General features: G+C 59.8%; 2 protein-coding genes across 6 annotated transcripts in view; one reads left to right on the top strand and one right to left on the bottom strand.

The window, feature by feature from the left end:
• MACROD1 (mono-ADP ribosylhydrolase 1) overlaps nt 1-14,364 on the bottom strand; it is a 176,803-nt gene that overhangs the window by 88,712 nt on the left and 73,727 nt on the right. The window lies entirely within an intron of this gene.
• FLRT1 (fibronectin leucine rich transmembrane protein 1) overlaps nt 1-14,364 on the top strand; it is an 82,491-nt gene that overhangs the window by 49,308 nt on the left and 18,819 nt on the right. Inside the window, exons 1-2 of one of the 4 annotated variants that reach the window (XM_012463118.2) lie at nt 9,909-9,989; nt 10,191-10,300. The exons of 1 other annotated variant lie outside the window; for it this stretch is intronic. The gene's annotated coding sequence lies outside the window, so the exon portion shown is untranslated. Of the gene's footprint in view, nt 1-9,908; nt 9,990-10,190; nt 10,301-10,576; nt 10,648-14,364 lie in introns of those variants that run through there. 2 more of the 4 variants (XM_012463117.2, XM_012463120.2) reach the window with 2 other exon arrangements.

The raw sequence follows: 14,364 nt of genomic DNA, 5'->3' as shown, positions 1-14,364 counted from the left end.
GAGCATGTGCACAGGTGTGCACGCAGGTATACCTGTGCATGCGTGCATGGCACGTACGCCTTCTGCAGTCTTGGAGAGATGCTGCCTCTCCCTCCTCTCAGCCTCCTCCCAGACCTGGGGCAGAGCAACGACAGGGATTTGGTCTCTGAAGGTGACACGGCTATTTCCAGGCCTGGATCCCGGCCAGAGGCTGCAGGAGCATGTGCATGAAAGTGGGGGATGCCTGTCCCCCACCTTCGAGGAGCCCCCGGCGCGTGCTCTGCCCCCGCTGCCTGAGCTGCCTACCTTTCCCTGAGAACCCCCTACCTGCACTGTGGGCAGGCGCTGCAGAGACAGTGGGGGTGGGAGGAGTGAGCCTTGGGGTCAAGGGGTCTGGGCTTGGGTTGTTGCAGCTACAGGCCTGAGGCAGTTTGTCTCTCTGAGCCTCACTTTCCTTCTCTGTAAAGTAGGTGGACAGAGCCCACTTAGGAAAGCGCCTCAAAGGGACCCAGCGCGTGGCAGTGGGGTGAGAAGAGCGATGGGTAGGTCAGGCAGGGCCAGCTGGGAGGGAGCAGGGCTGTCCACGCTGCCTCGGCTCAGCCCTCAGCTACACCCCGTGCCTTGGCGACCCCAGCACTCTCCCTCACCCACCAGCCCAGACTGGGCAACCAAGAGCTGTAGCCCCCAGGTCCAAAGAGGTAATGCCCCAGTCCAGGTGGGGAGTGAGACCACAGGACTACTGGGGGGACCCCGTGTGTGTGTGCGCGTGCTCTGCAGCCCCTCCCTCCAGCCAGCCTCGGTGCCACCCTCCCACAGCAAGGGTTTCCATCTATGGGGAGGCCACGTACAGACACGGTTCTAAGTCTGTGTCATTATGATAACAATGGGTCCTATTATTGTCCTCATTTTACAAATGAAGAAACTGAGGCTCAGAGAGGTTCAATCACTGCACAGGCCCCCTAACATGTCAGTAGGTTTCAAGCCCAGGCAGTGGGGCACCCGGGAGGATTGAGGGTGCTGGGCAGAGGATGGGGCCTGAGCAGACAGGTGGGGAGCTGGCAGACTTAGTGGGCTCCTGGAGAGAGCGCTGTCCCCGGGCACCACAGAGGTGGTTCCTGCCAACGCCGATTCTGTCCTGTTCAATTTTGAACTGAAGTGCAAACAAGGCTCAGCACCCGCTGCTTCCACCCCAAATCGAATTCGTGCTAATATTTCTCTGAGGGCAGCGGCTGGCCTGCTTTCCGGGGAGGGAGGGTGGGGAAGACAGGCAGGGGGGCCAGGCCAAACCACGGGGCTGCTGAGACCAGGCCATGCATCTGGGGCGGCCGGCTGGGCTGGCTGGGATTGTCCACCCAAATTAAATTTTAACCCAGCTCATAAATCTTCCACTAAGTACGTCCCCTGCTGCTCGCCAGGTCCACCCCAAGCCACAGCGAGAGCGAGTACAGCGACAGCCCTGTTCCTCTGTCCCGCGTGGCTACGGGGAGGCCGGGCCTGCCTGCCTTGGGAAGTGGGGACGGTCACCCATAGACAGGCCGGGGGCAACCTGCAGGCTGTCCCAGGAGGAAGCTCAGTGTTGTCTGCTGGGGGCCTGAAGGCCTGGGCCACGGCCCTGGTGGGGGGGCATGGGGGGGCTCTCGAGTCTCCCAGCAACCTTAACTTCTCAGGCCTCAGTTTCCTCAGCTGGGCAGTGGGGAAATAACAGTGTCCCAGCAGGGATGCAGGGGGAATAAGAGATGATGCAGATAAAGTCCTGGGGGGCGATGAAAGGGGGCTCTTCTCGGGGGCACCCCACCCCCTCAGAAAGGGTGGCTCAGGTACCCTTCCTGTGCCCCAGCCCGGCCACAGAAGATGGTTAGTGCCTTGCAGCCTTGAAGGAGGCTCAGAGAGGGAGGGTGGCGGTGGAGGTGTCCACAGCCTGTCCCCGCCCTTCCCCACCTCTCCGGAGGCCTGGAGCCGGGTGCACCTGTGGGTGTGAGCTGAGTCGGCTGTGCCAGGTGATGGGCACTCAGCAGGGGTGGGGTTGGGGGAGGAACACACAGCCATTCAGAGACCAGGACTCCACAGTGGGGGCCCAAGGGCTGGGGTGGGGAGGAAGGGCTTAGCTCAGAGCCTGCCCTGCCCCGGGTCCTCCACGTGGGGCCAGAGAGAGGCTTCCTTTGTTGAATTGTGGTTTTAGGGGGTGCAAGGTCTGTACCGTCTCCCACACAGCCTGGGGTATGCAGTCTAAGACCTGGGAGTTTTCCATATGTGGTGCCCTTGTGACTACCCCCAGCACAGAGGACGGAACATTCCCTCCCTACCCCCAACTTTCTACTCTCAGTCCAAACTTGTCCCTCTGCCTCTGCTCTCCCCATGCCCTCAGGAAAAAGTCCGGTCCCTTCCCTGAGGTCCCCTAGCTGACCGCCCTGCCCCAGACTGCATTTTCTCAGGACAGCCACAAAGCCAGCTTTCCTCCTGCCTCCGGGCCTTTGCACGTGCAGTTCTGAGGGTGGGGTGCTTTTTCTGGCCCCTGCAGCCCCACTTCTGTCTGAGACTCCTACTCATGCTCCAGGAACTCACATCATATGTTCAGGAAAGAGAGAGAAGGGGAGAAGGGCGTGAGGGAGGAAGGTTTTCGTGCTTGCAGTACAGATGGGGTTGTGGACACGCCCAGATCACCCAAGCAGCTGCGGAGCTGGACATGAGCGCTCATCCACTCCTCTGCCCAGCCCGTGACTCCCACAGGCGGTGCTGTGGGTGGAGGCGGGAGATGGAGCTGGAGGGGAGGTAGCAGGCAGCCCGCCAGCCCTTCCCTGTCCTGGCAGGAGCTCACACTGCCTCTCTCCTTGATGGCGGGGTACGAAGAGGAGCACTAGAGAAGCCTTTCCACGCCGGGAGAGGACCCCTCCCCAGCCTCCACCCACACAGCAGCCATGCAGCCGCCCCGGGCAGCTGCCACAGTGACCCACACCCCCCCGGATGTGTTTGTCTTCCCACAGCAAAGCACAATTCCCATCCCCACCAGTAGATGATGTGGGGCCATATTTCACCTGCACCCACATGTGATCCACAAAGGCATTAAAATAAATGACGGCTCAGTTCAATGAGGTCTCAGATTTTCGGGTCTGGCCGACGTGCACCTGTGCAGCAACCCTGCTGCTCTCCTGGGACCCCTGCCCCAGCTCCCTGCCCTCTGTGCCAGGAAATCAACCTGCTCCTGTCACCTCGGACACGAACAGGGCCCACTGCCCAGACTTCACCCTAACCCTGCCACCCCGGCCCTGGCTGTAGGTCCTGCCCAGCCCTGACCACAGGCCAGCGGCCCCCAGCCTGAGGGGACCCTGGGGGTGCATCTACCTCCCAAGAAAGGTGGATTCCAGACTGATGAGGGTCCAGCTGGCCATACCTCTCCATGGTCACCACCTCTTGCTGGAGCTCTGGGCTTGGAGGCAGGGACCCAGTCCCCAGGAAATGGGCGCAGCTGGTACCAGTGCCCCGCAGCTTCACTCACTGCACCCTGCAAGGCTGGCCTTGCCCAGCGGCCCCAGCCACCCCCTCGGGGCATGCAGCCACGGGTCCTTGTCCTTCTATTCGCTCTCCTGTGATGATCTGGTTCATGTCTATGTCCCACGACACTGCATGCTTGGCCTGGCCCTTGTGGTCCCCAACCCCGTCCACCCAGGACACAGAGCACACTGTGCATGTCTGATTAGCCGGAGGAAGAATGCCTGCCCAGGGCTGGCTTCTCTGTCTGTGGGTCCACAGCCCACCGTCCTGGGGGTTGATTCAGGAGATGAAGGCCGTGGGTGCACAAGGGCTTAGCTTCTCATTTCTGCCAGAGGGGAGAGCGGGGAGAGACCAGGCCTCCTCGGCTGTTCGAGGGGCAGCATCTGGGAGGGCCCCAGTGGGGCTGTGGCATGGAAACATCCAGTGGTGGAGGCCCTGGTGGCCCTGTCACTGGCTCTCTGGGCCTCCCATGGCTCTTCCCATAGGCACTTGCTTCCCCCCAACCCCCCTCCCCCTAGGGCCCTGGGGACTCTGTTACTCAGAAAGTGCTCTGCAAAAATAAAGCCGAACCCCAAAGGCACCCAGAGCCACCTGACTCCTCTGGGGGTGTAGAGTGGGGAGGGAGCGGACGTGCACCCAGGGCAGCCATAGGCAGGAGATGGGGGAACTTTGTGTTACCGGGCTTGGTGGCCAGGCGGGGCCAGGGAGGGGCAGCACAGACTAGGGGATAGCAGGGTCTTGGGCGTGACTGTCTGGGTGCCTCTGGGTCCTTGCCTGTGGAAGGCCGGCACAGGCAGCCTCCATGAGCCCCGAGGTGCAGCCATGGACCTGGGGCAGGGCAGGAGCTGCCCACCTGGCCTCCCCCTGCTCACCCAGGACAGCAGAAGGCTGACCCCTCTCACCTGCAGGTGGCACCACCCTTTACAGTTTGTTTCTCCTGGCCTGGAGCAGATCTCTCCTCTGCCCCCACCTCGGGTTTAGCTTTCCCATCAGCACACACGCACCGCCAGGCCGCCCTTATGGGCTGTGTGACCCACAGCAAGTCACTTGACTTCTCTGGGTCTTGGCTGCCCTGTCTGTGAAATGGGGATAATTGTGTTTCCCGGGTCACTAAGAATATGAAATGAAGCAAGGCAGACAGTAAGAGGCTGAACAGGCCGGGTACAGTGGCTCACGCCTGTAATCCCAGGACTTTGGGAGGCCAAGGAGGGTGGATCACGAGGTCAGGAGTTCAAGACCAGCCTGGTCAACATGGTGAAACCCTGTCTCTACTAAAAATATAAAAATTAGTTGGGCGTGGTGGTGCATGCCTTAGTCCCAGCTACCTGGGAGGCTGAGGCAGGAGAATCACTTGAACCAGGACATGGGAGGTGGAGGTTGCAGTGAGCTGAGATCGGGCCACCTGTCTGAGCCTCAGTTTCCCCCCCGACAATAAAGTGAGAAGGTTGGATCAGGTGGCATCTTCATTCCTTTTTTTTTTTTTGAGGTGCAGTCTCACTCTGTCGCCCAGGCTGGAGTGCAGTGGCACCATGTTGGCTCAATGCAACCTCCATCTCCTGGGTTCAAGCGATTCTCCTGCCTCAGCCTCCCGAGCAGCTGGGATTACAGGCACCCGCCACCACGCCCGGCTAATTTTTGTATTTTTTAGTAGAGGGGGGGTTTCACCATTTGGCCAGGCTGGTCTCAAACTCCTGACATCAGGTGATCCACCCGCCTCAGCCTCCCAAAATGCTGGGATTACAGGCATGAGCCCCCACGCCCAGCCGCGCCTTCATTCTTTCAGCACTTACAACAAGGCCCTCCATCCAGGTCACGAACAAAAGGGAAAGACTGGACCTAACAGCCATGCCATCCTGAGCCCAGAACCTTCTAGAATGGGACTTGGGGAAGGGAAGATATGCACCCTGTCTCCACGGGGCTGGAAACTTGTCCTCTGCCTGTCTTCCCACACCCCAGGTTTCAGGCCCTGAACTGCCTGTTTCCATAGGGTGAGAGGGTGCAGGAAAGGCCGACAGGTTGTGGGTCTCCAGCCCTAGCCCGTCCTCGGGAAATGCATCGTGCGGCGCTTTTCCCGCCTGGGAGCCTAATAGTCAGCAGTTGTTTATCGTCTCGTTTCTTAGTAGGAAAGCCACAAATAAGTAAACTCAGGCAGCAGGGCACAATTACCGAGCCTGGCGCTTTATTTCCCCAACTCGCCTCCAACCTGGGCAGCAGCGGGTCGATAGTAATTTATGAGGCAGCCCCGACGTGGAGGAGGAGGAGGCCACATAACCGTGTTTGCTTCCCCCGGCCCTCCCTCGACCGGCTCCGCGCGCTCACAGGTGGCTGGGCCAGGAGGCTTCGGGACGAGGCAGGCAATGGAGGCTGCGGCTGGGCATCGCCACAGGAGGGGTCCCAACGGGAGCACCGCACAGCCCCAGACCTTGTCCTCTCTGAAACGGAGGCGTCCCAAGACCAAAATGGGGGCAGGGGTGGCAGCATCTCTCCCCAGGCACTTGGAGTTTGTCTCTGGGGCTCCCCAGAAGCAGAGCCTGAGTCAGGGGCCCAGCCCTGCACTCCCAGGGAGCCCTGAGGGAGGGAGTAAGGCAGGAGAGGGTGCGGGGAGAGCCAGCTGGGGTGTTCTCGATGTGCTTTGCAGGCGACACTGGCAGAATCCGCAACACTGACCACTGACCTCTGGGTCAGTTGGTCACTGACTGCTGGCTGTGCCTAGGAGAAGCGGGAGGAGGGAGGGGAGGATGGGGAAGGACATGGGAGGAGGAGGGGAGGATGAAGGGGAGGAGGGAAGAGGATGGGGAGGGGACGTGGTAGGAGGAGGGGAGGATGAAGGGGAGGGGACATGGGAGGAGGAGGGGAGGAAGAAGACAGGAGAGGAAGAGAGAAGAGAGGATGAGGAGGGACATGAGAGGAGGAGGGGAGAAGTGAGGAGAGAAGGAGGAAAGAGGATAGAGAGGGGCCATGGGAGGACGAGGGGAGGAGGACAGAAGAACAGGTGGGGCGGGGGTATGGGAGGAGGACAGAAGAGGGATGGGGAGGGGGCCTAAGACTCCAGCTCCTGGGGCAAGGCACGTGGGCAGTGGCAGGCTCCACTGCAGCCCATGGGGCGTGGGACAGCGTTCACCCCACCTCAGAAGGCGGCTGTGATGTGGATTTCATCATTCACGTAGCTGATTTCATCACATTTCATTTTCTGTCAAGTTTCCTGCTGTTACAATCTCGTTCATTCCTCTAGGGACGTGAGGATTCCAGGCTGGGAGGTTGGGGGGTGGCAGGTCTTGCCCCAGGGCTGCACTGGTGCCAGGGAGGTGGATGTGGGGGAGGAGCCTGCAGGGGTGAGACTGGGGTGGGATCAGGCTCATGGGTTAGAATGGCAGCTGATGTGCATATCCCGGGAGAGCTGGACCAGTCCTTTGGGCATTGACACAGCACCTCCTGGACCCTCGCCACAGCCTAGGACGTTGCTGCCACCGTCCCCCCCATCTCACAGATATGGAGACTGAGGTTCAGAAGACACTCAGCCCGAGGGGCGCGGCGCTGAAGCTGCATGAGTGGCCCCAGCTCCCCACCTGGATGCCAGCGTGAGCACTGTCCTGTCCCCTCCAGCAAGGCTTACCTCTTCTTCCCACAGCAGCCCTCCTGCCCCAGGCCCCCAGGAGGCTGCTGAGGCCCGCTGCAGCCAAAGCAAGAGCACCGGAGCAGCTGCTGGGCCAACCCTGCCATCTGGCCACTCTTCTCTGTGCCCCGAGGCCTCTCTCTGGGGCTGCAAGATGCATACTGAGGGTGGTGGGGTCACTCTGGGCTCTCAGGTGGCACAGAGGACCGAGGGCTTGCTGGCCTTCTATCCCCACGTGACCTCAGCTCCTGAGGGTCCCAAAGAACAATCCTCCCCAGCCATGGCCGTAGCACACTCTGGTGTATTCAAAAGGCCATTGTCCCTCCTGGCCTCCAAGCACGGCCTGTGTCAGGGCAGCCGGAGTCGCTGCACAGCCTCAGGGCTCCAAGGAGGCTCCCATCCCACCCACTAATGCTTCCCCTTTCCTTGTCTGTCTGCCTGCCTGCCTCTTAAAAAAATTAAACACGGATGGTTTCATGGGGGAGAATTAGTATTCCAGGCAGGCTGGGGGATGTGATCAGAATGTCAAGGCCATAGAGACACAGGGCCTGAAGGGAAGAGGTGCTGGGCCTGGCAGGGGTCCTGGGGTTGGGGCAGAGGGCTCCGACCCCGCCAACGGAGGGCTGGTGGGGCCTCCGAGGGGCCTAGATGCCCTTGGAGAGGTTGAAGTTGGGTGTGGCCAGAGGTCCTGACATAGCATCCAGGATGGGAGGAGGTGGGGTGGCTCGGAGACCTTGTCTGGCCATGACACGTGGCTTCCCACAGCCCAGCCTAGCTCCTCTGCCCCATCCACACCCACCCTCATTCAACCCTCACTTGCTGCATGCACGTGTGCCAGCCACCAGCTGGGCACCAGGGATGCACAGGGCAGGGACAGGCCTGTCCTCACCACTGCGTGTCACCAGCACCAGGCCCCTGTCTGGCACACAGCAGCCCCTTTCCAAAAGCCTGAGTAACTGGGTGTGTGAACACCCACAGCATCTCCCCAGCATGGTTTGAAGAAGAAGCGAATGCTGGGAGGTTAACGGGTGTCATCGAAGACAAAGTCAGTTGGTAACCACCGGAGTGAACAAACTTCAATTGGCATCTTTGCCGCAGGACTTCTCAGAGCCTTTAATACGCTAATGTGCCCTGTGAACCTGCAGAGGCAGCGCGGTGTGTAGCAGACCTTCGGTCCCTGGCCTCATAGGAGTGGCCAGTGTGGCCTTGAGGATCTGGAGTGGAGAGGGGAGTGAGTTTGCATCGAGGCTCTGGAGCCCCGTGGGACCTGGGGTGGGCTCTGGAAGATCTGTTTCCTTGGGTGGAAAATTGGAATGGTAATCACGGCACCATGCACGCAGGGAGGCGATGTGTGAATAGTGTCTGCCTTGGACACAGCCCAGGGCAGCCGCCGGTGTTGTTGTTAGTAGCATTATTACCCACCGCGGCATCTCAGCTCTGTGCCTGGGCCATCCAGCACTCAATCACGTCCGCTGCTGATGTCACTGCTGTGGACACAGTCCTTGCCCTTAAGAGCTCACGGCCCATTGGGAAAAGACAATTATACTCCCCGGTGGAGAGGGCAAGGGCTGAGGGGAGTGAGGGGGGAAGCCGGGCCTGCACCTGGCATGCTCTCCCTGCCTGGCATCTCTGCCAGTGGTCATGTAGCCCGGGCACGGACATCCCTGGCAGGGGCAGCCCAGCCCACCTTTGGGCGTCTCTGCCTGGTACAGATTTCTGTATTAACTGCATTCCTCCCAGTACTTCCCTCCCAGCCATCCCAGTTCTTGGGCCTCCCAGAACAGGTCAGTCTTCCTTCTCTGCCAGGACAGGGGACCACCCTCTTCCCTGGACTGGTCTGAACAAGCCCCACCCCCTCTTGGTCATGGCCATGGTCACTCCCCACCCTCTGGGCCTCCTGCTCTGTAGTGTGGCTTCACATCTTGCAGAGCCCAGAACGAACAGTGCTCTAGCCTGGCATGACCAGAGTGGGAGGAGGGAGGAGGTGTAGACATCACCTCCTTCAATATGCCGTTGATTCCTCCATTAATGCAGCCTGTGCAGCAACCAGAAGCTGGGAGCAAGGCATCCCTCTGTGTCTGGTCCAGTGAGCCACCTTGCTCTGCAGAAGCAGAGAAGGGCCGGCTAATAGAGAGCATGGTGCCAGGGAAGCCCAAGAAGTCAAAGTTAAGCAAGCCGGAGCCGGGGGCTGGGGGCTGGTTGCAGTGGCTCAAGACTGCAATCCCAGCACGTTGGGAGGCAGAGGCGGGCAGATCATCTGAGGTCAGGAGTTTGAGACCAGCCTGGCCAACATGGTGAAACCTCATCTCTATTAAAAATATAAAACTAAGCCAGGCATGGTGGCACATGCCTATAATCCCAGCTACTAGAGAGGCTGAGGCAGAATCGCTTGAACCTGGGAGGTGGAGGTTGCAGTGAGCTGAGATTGCACCATTGCACTCCAGCCTGAGTGACAGAGCGAGACTGCATCTCAAAACAAAACAAAACAAAACAAAAAAACAGAGTTAAGCAGTAAGCAGGCTGGGGACAAGGAAGGATCAGGGAAGGCTTCCTGGAGGAGGAGACAGTTGTCAGTTAGAAATGAATGGCAGGCTCCTGGAGTGAAGGCCTCCTGAGTCATCCATTCCTGCCTCTGTCTAAACGCAGGGTGACTGGCAGAGCCATTTGGTCACATACGTCATGGGGCAGACTCCGGAAGCTGAATGTGCGGCCGCAGCAGGAGAGATCATTTGTCTTTGGAAACAGTGGCTCAGGGAGGCTGACCACAGAGGCCAGAGGCCTCTCAGTGCTGGCCCCCTATCCACCAGGATTCAGAAAGTCACCCCCCGCAACGGTGATGTCATCCTTGGCTGTGGCAGGGGTTCACAGGGGAACTGAGGCCACAGCTCTTCCCAGAGGTCACATCCAGGTTAGGGGGCCCAGGATTGGGTTTTGCCAAATGCCCCATCTGGGTCTGTGTCCCAGGATGGGAGGCAGCCAGCCACAGGTTGCCTGGCCCCGTGTGCTTCGGGATCGAAGGTACCGGGGCCTGGTTAGCTGCGGCTTCAAAGAGCCTCGTTATTAACAAAAGTGCGATGTGAATCCTTTCTTTTCTCCTTCTCTCCTTAAGGCAGGCTCCCAAATGAAAAGGAAAATATACAATGAGCACTAAGGAAACCTCAGCGGAAAGCCAGGCGTCTACAAAGATGGGGAAGGAGCGACATTCCACCCTCGTGTGAGGTGTGGGCTTGCTTGCTTGATTTATTTGAAATAGTCTCTCTCTTTTTCCCCCTTCCTCCCAATTCAGCTAGTCTCTCAGGCTGAGCTTTAAGTTCTTTTGAAGTGTTACAACCATTTTCTCCTCTTTCAATTAACAACAAGAAAAGGAAGCTAATAGCTTCCTGAGCCACTCGCTGTAAATATTAACAAAGTCTGGCCGCCTGGGCCGGTGCGCAGCCTTGCTCTCGGCCAGAGAGCATGTTTACGGGAAGGAGGGGAAGGGTGGGAGATTTCCAACGCAGAAGCAAAAACCCCTTGGCACAGGCTCTTGCTGGTGCAGGGAAACCAGAGAACCAGGGAGCTGGGAGGTGAGTGAGAGGGCACCTGTCCCTGGGGGCTGGAGGCTGGCAGAGCTGGTGGGAGGGAAGTAGGGAACCAAGGCTGCTGGTGGATGCTTCTGGAAGGAAAGGCAGCTTCCCTCCGCTGCACCTGAGTAACTCCGATGACGGCAGATGCGTGGCCTGGAATCCCCAGCTCACCACAGGGGTCTGGACTCCCAGCACTAGCACAGAGCCCTTGAAGGAGGTGGGCAGGGGGCTCCTGGGATAGGCCAGGAGGGGCTCCAAGTCAGGGTTTGAGGCCTGAATGGAGGAATGCAAGGCTGGGGAGAGGGCCGGGGGAAGGCGCAGCCGAGGGAGGGAGCTGACGGCCCTGGGGCAGAGCCTGGGTTCCCTGGCAGCTCCTCAGCCTTCTCCCCGGGGACTCTCCAGCTGTGGTTCTCCCACCCGCCGGGGCCAATGCTGCAGCCAGCACAGCGCGGCTCCAAACGGCCACTCGAGAGCTCCAGCGTGGGGACAGCCTGGGCCATTTCACAGCCAGGGTGCCAGGAGACGCTGTGACAGCACCCAGACCCTGAAGGCCAGGCGGGGACCAGGGCTGCCTGCAGGCTCCACCACCTGCCTCGGCAGTGGGGTGGCCAAGAGGACCGTGGCAGGCAGGCAGGGGGCTGGGTAGCCACTGTTCTGCTGACAAAAGCAGGCCAATTTCCTGAAAGAAGAGGTTCCGGCCTCGGCTGGTGGCACCAGGCTCATCACCCCCTGAGCTTCCTCTAGGCTGGACACAGGCCCTCATGGGCACGGGTGACGCATTACAGTGAGGTCGGCTCGGAGGGGCTGGCAGGCAAGCGGTCATTCCCATCCCCTCCCTTTTTTGAGACTCCCCCTCTTTTTTTGAGATGGAATCTTGCTGTGCCACCCAGGATGAAGTGCGATGGCACTATCTCGGCTCACTGTAACCTCCGCCTCCCTGGGTCGAAGTGATTCTCCTGCCTCAGCCCCCTGAGTAGCTGGGATTACAGATGCTCACCACCACGCCCAGCTAATTTTTGTATTTTTATTAGAGGCGGGATTTTGCCATGTTGGCCAGGCTGGTCTCGAACTCTCAACCTCAAGTGATCCACCTGCCTCGGCCTCCCAAAGTGCTGGGATTATAGGCATGAGCCACTGCGCCCATCCCTGTCCCCTTTTGTATCTAGAGTCGCTCTGTGAAGGGGCGAGCTCTGGCCTTGGTGCCCCTCCCTGAGGGCAAGAGGGCAGGCCTTGGGGGGGCTGCCATGGCCCCATGCTCTCCAAACACACTGCCAGCCGTGCCCCCTCGAGAGCCTCCCCCGCAGAGGCTGAGCGCCTCAGCCTGTCCCTCAGTGAGCTGGGTGTGAGCGGCCCTTGCTGGTCTCCCCTCACCCACCCTCTCAGCGCCCGGCCTGGGAGCTCCTGCCTGCCCTTGCTGGGAGGAGATTTCAAAGGCACAAGAGCACTCCAGGCAGATGAGGACTCTTCAGGTGCCTGCCCACTCCTGTCTCCCTGCTGCCCGGGATGGCAGTGCCCACCAGCAGCCGTTTCTAGGTCCCCTGTTGCTCAGCCGCACTGTGAGGGCAGCACCCTCAGCTCAGGAACCCTCCCCCTCTGCGGCACCTTGAGCCTGGCAGAACTGGGCCTCCCGATCCCCCAGACCGTGCAGGGAGGGACTGCTGGGTCCTAAGGGGCAAGTGGCCACAGTCTGTGCCCAATTTGGCCTGCTGAGCTTCTCTGCCAACTCAGCACCAGGGTACCTCTGGTCAGAGCTGCCCACATGTGAAGGGAAGGAAGGAAGGGAAGAAAGAAGGGGAGATGGCCCGTGGCAGGAGAAGCTCTGTCCCGGCGCTGCCTGCTGAATGTCTCTGATGGCCATCTTGAGGGTGGGCACTGGCAAAGGCCCAGGCCTGCTGGTCGGGCGGCACAAGCTCCTGAAGCCACCCACGCCTGGCTCGCACGCTCTCGTAAATACCCTGAAAGTCTGGGTTTCGTCAGGAGATGGTTTAATTAGCAGAGAGGAGGCTGGGAGGGTTCGCGCCACACAGGCAGGCTCTCACCTCCCCCTCTTCTCACCCTGCTACTCCAGTGCCATGCAGCGGTGCCCAGCCTGGGGGCTGGGAGCGAGTGGGCAGGGGATGAGGTGGGCCCATCGCACAGGGCAGAAGGGAGGAGCTGGAACCCCAAGGCACAGCCTCCTGAGGCCTTCCTGCTCCTGCGTGGCCCTGGGCTGCGGATCAGGGCCGGCTAGGAGCTGGCTGCCACGGCTCCCCCAGCAGCGCTGCCCTCCACGGAGGAGGGGGAAGCAGGACCCCACTAGCACCCAGAGCGCTACCCTCCACGGAGGAGGAGGAAGCAGGAGCCCACTAGCACCCAGGCCTGTCTTCAGGGAGTAAAGCCCGGGACCTCCCAAGTTGGCCCCTTCCCTTCAACCCTTCACTGTGCGAGGGCCCCAGCCCAGACCCCTACCCCTGTTCCTGAGGACACAGTCCTAGCTTTTCTCTGGTCCCCTCCAGTGCACCCAGCACCTTCCAGGCCTCCATGCAGCAAGCACACTCTTTCTAAAGTGCAAGTCTGGTCACACTCCTCCACGCCTGGGCACCCTCACGGCCTCCCCGCTGCCCTCGTATGCAGACCAGGCCCCTCAGCACAGCATTCACAGCACCCCCAAAGCCAGGTTCTGAGCCCTGCTTCAGCTCGGATCACTGCCCTTCAGGCACTCAGAGCTCCGGGACAGCCTCTCACTGTGCCAAGCCCTCCCACCTTAAGCCTTTACACAGGCTGTTCCCTCAGCCCGAAATGCTTTTCCTGTCCCACTCCCTATGGGCTGAGCCCATTCCAGGAGCGGTCCTAGCCCCCACACGGCAATGCTCTCCCCGCCCCCAGCCTTCTGTCTCCAGTGCCCTTGGGAGAGAGGGAATAAGCAGCCCCCAGACCTCTCTCTCTGCAATGGGAAAGAAAGGAACAGGCTCTGTGAACGGCCATCCTGGCAGGGGGAGTCAGCAGCCATGGAACAAACTCCAGTTTGAGTCACAAAGAGCCTTTTCATCTATAAAGGTCAGATACAGATGCTGACCTCAGCCTGGAAGTCCAAAATGAAAGAAAATCCTGGGTCTCCTAGTTCTCGCCAGCTCTGACCTGCTTACAATGATCTAAACTCTGCCCTCTTTGCCACAGGGCAGCTCTGCCCAGGGAGGGGGGCAGGCATGTTGTTCATTTAAAACATCACTTCGCTAAGTCACCAGCCATAAAGCCCACCTGGGTTTCTAGCAGCACATACCAGCCATCTGATTAATGACACATACATAAAAATCCATCCCTAAGAGCCAAAGGTTGAAATAAAACAGGAGGGCTAATTGCTAATATAGGAATTAATATCAGAGAGCACCGATCTTTAAGGCAGCCATGAACCGTAAAGCTGAGGACCCAAGGACCATTTCTACTTTGGGAGGAAGGCCTGAGGGCCGAGGGTAGGCAGTGGCTCTAGAAGATGGGCAGGTGGTCAAGGGGAAACCCAGTCACACCTGCCCCACTGTGGATGGCCACTGAGCTCACGTGTGATTGTCATGACATAGGAACACCCAGAACCACAGCACAGCGTCATCTTCCCCAAGAAGCTCCCCGATCCACTCTGCTTCCGGAGGCTGGGCAAGGCGGAGCTCTTGGCTCCCATCCGGCCTTGTGTGCTTCTCACACTGCAGCCCTCTGAAAACCAGTGCCCTCCCCACTAGACTGGGA

This window comes from Aotus nancymaae, unplaced genomic scaffold, assembly GCF_030222135.1.
Source record: "Aotus nancymaae isolate 86718 unplaced genomic scaffold, 86718_ANA_hifiasm-v0.15.2.pri h1tg000059l, whole genome shotgun sequence".
Lineage (NCBI taxonomy): Eukaryota > Metazoa > Chordata > Mammalia > Primates > Aotidae > Aotus > Aotus nancymaae.
This window is presented reverse-complemented; position numbering and strand designations above follow the sequence as displayed.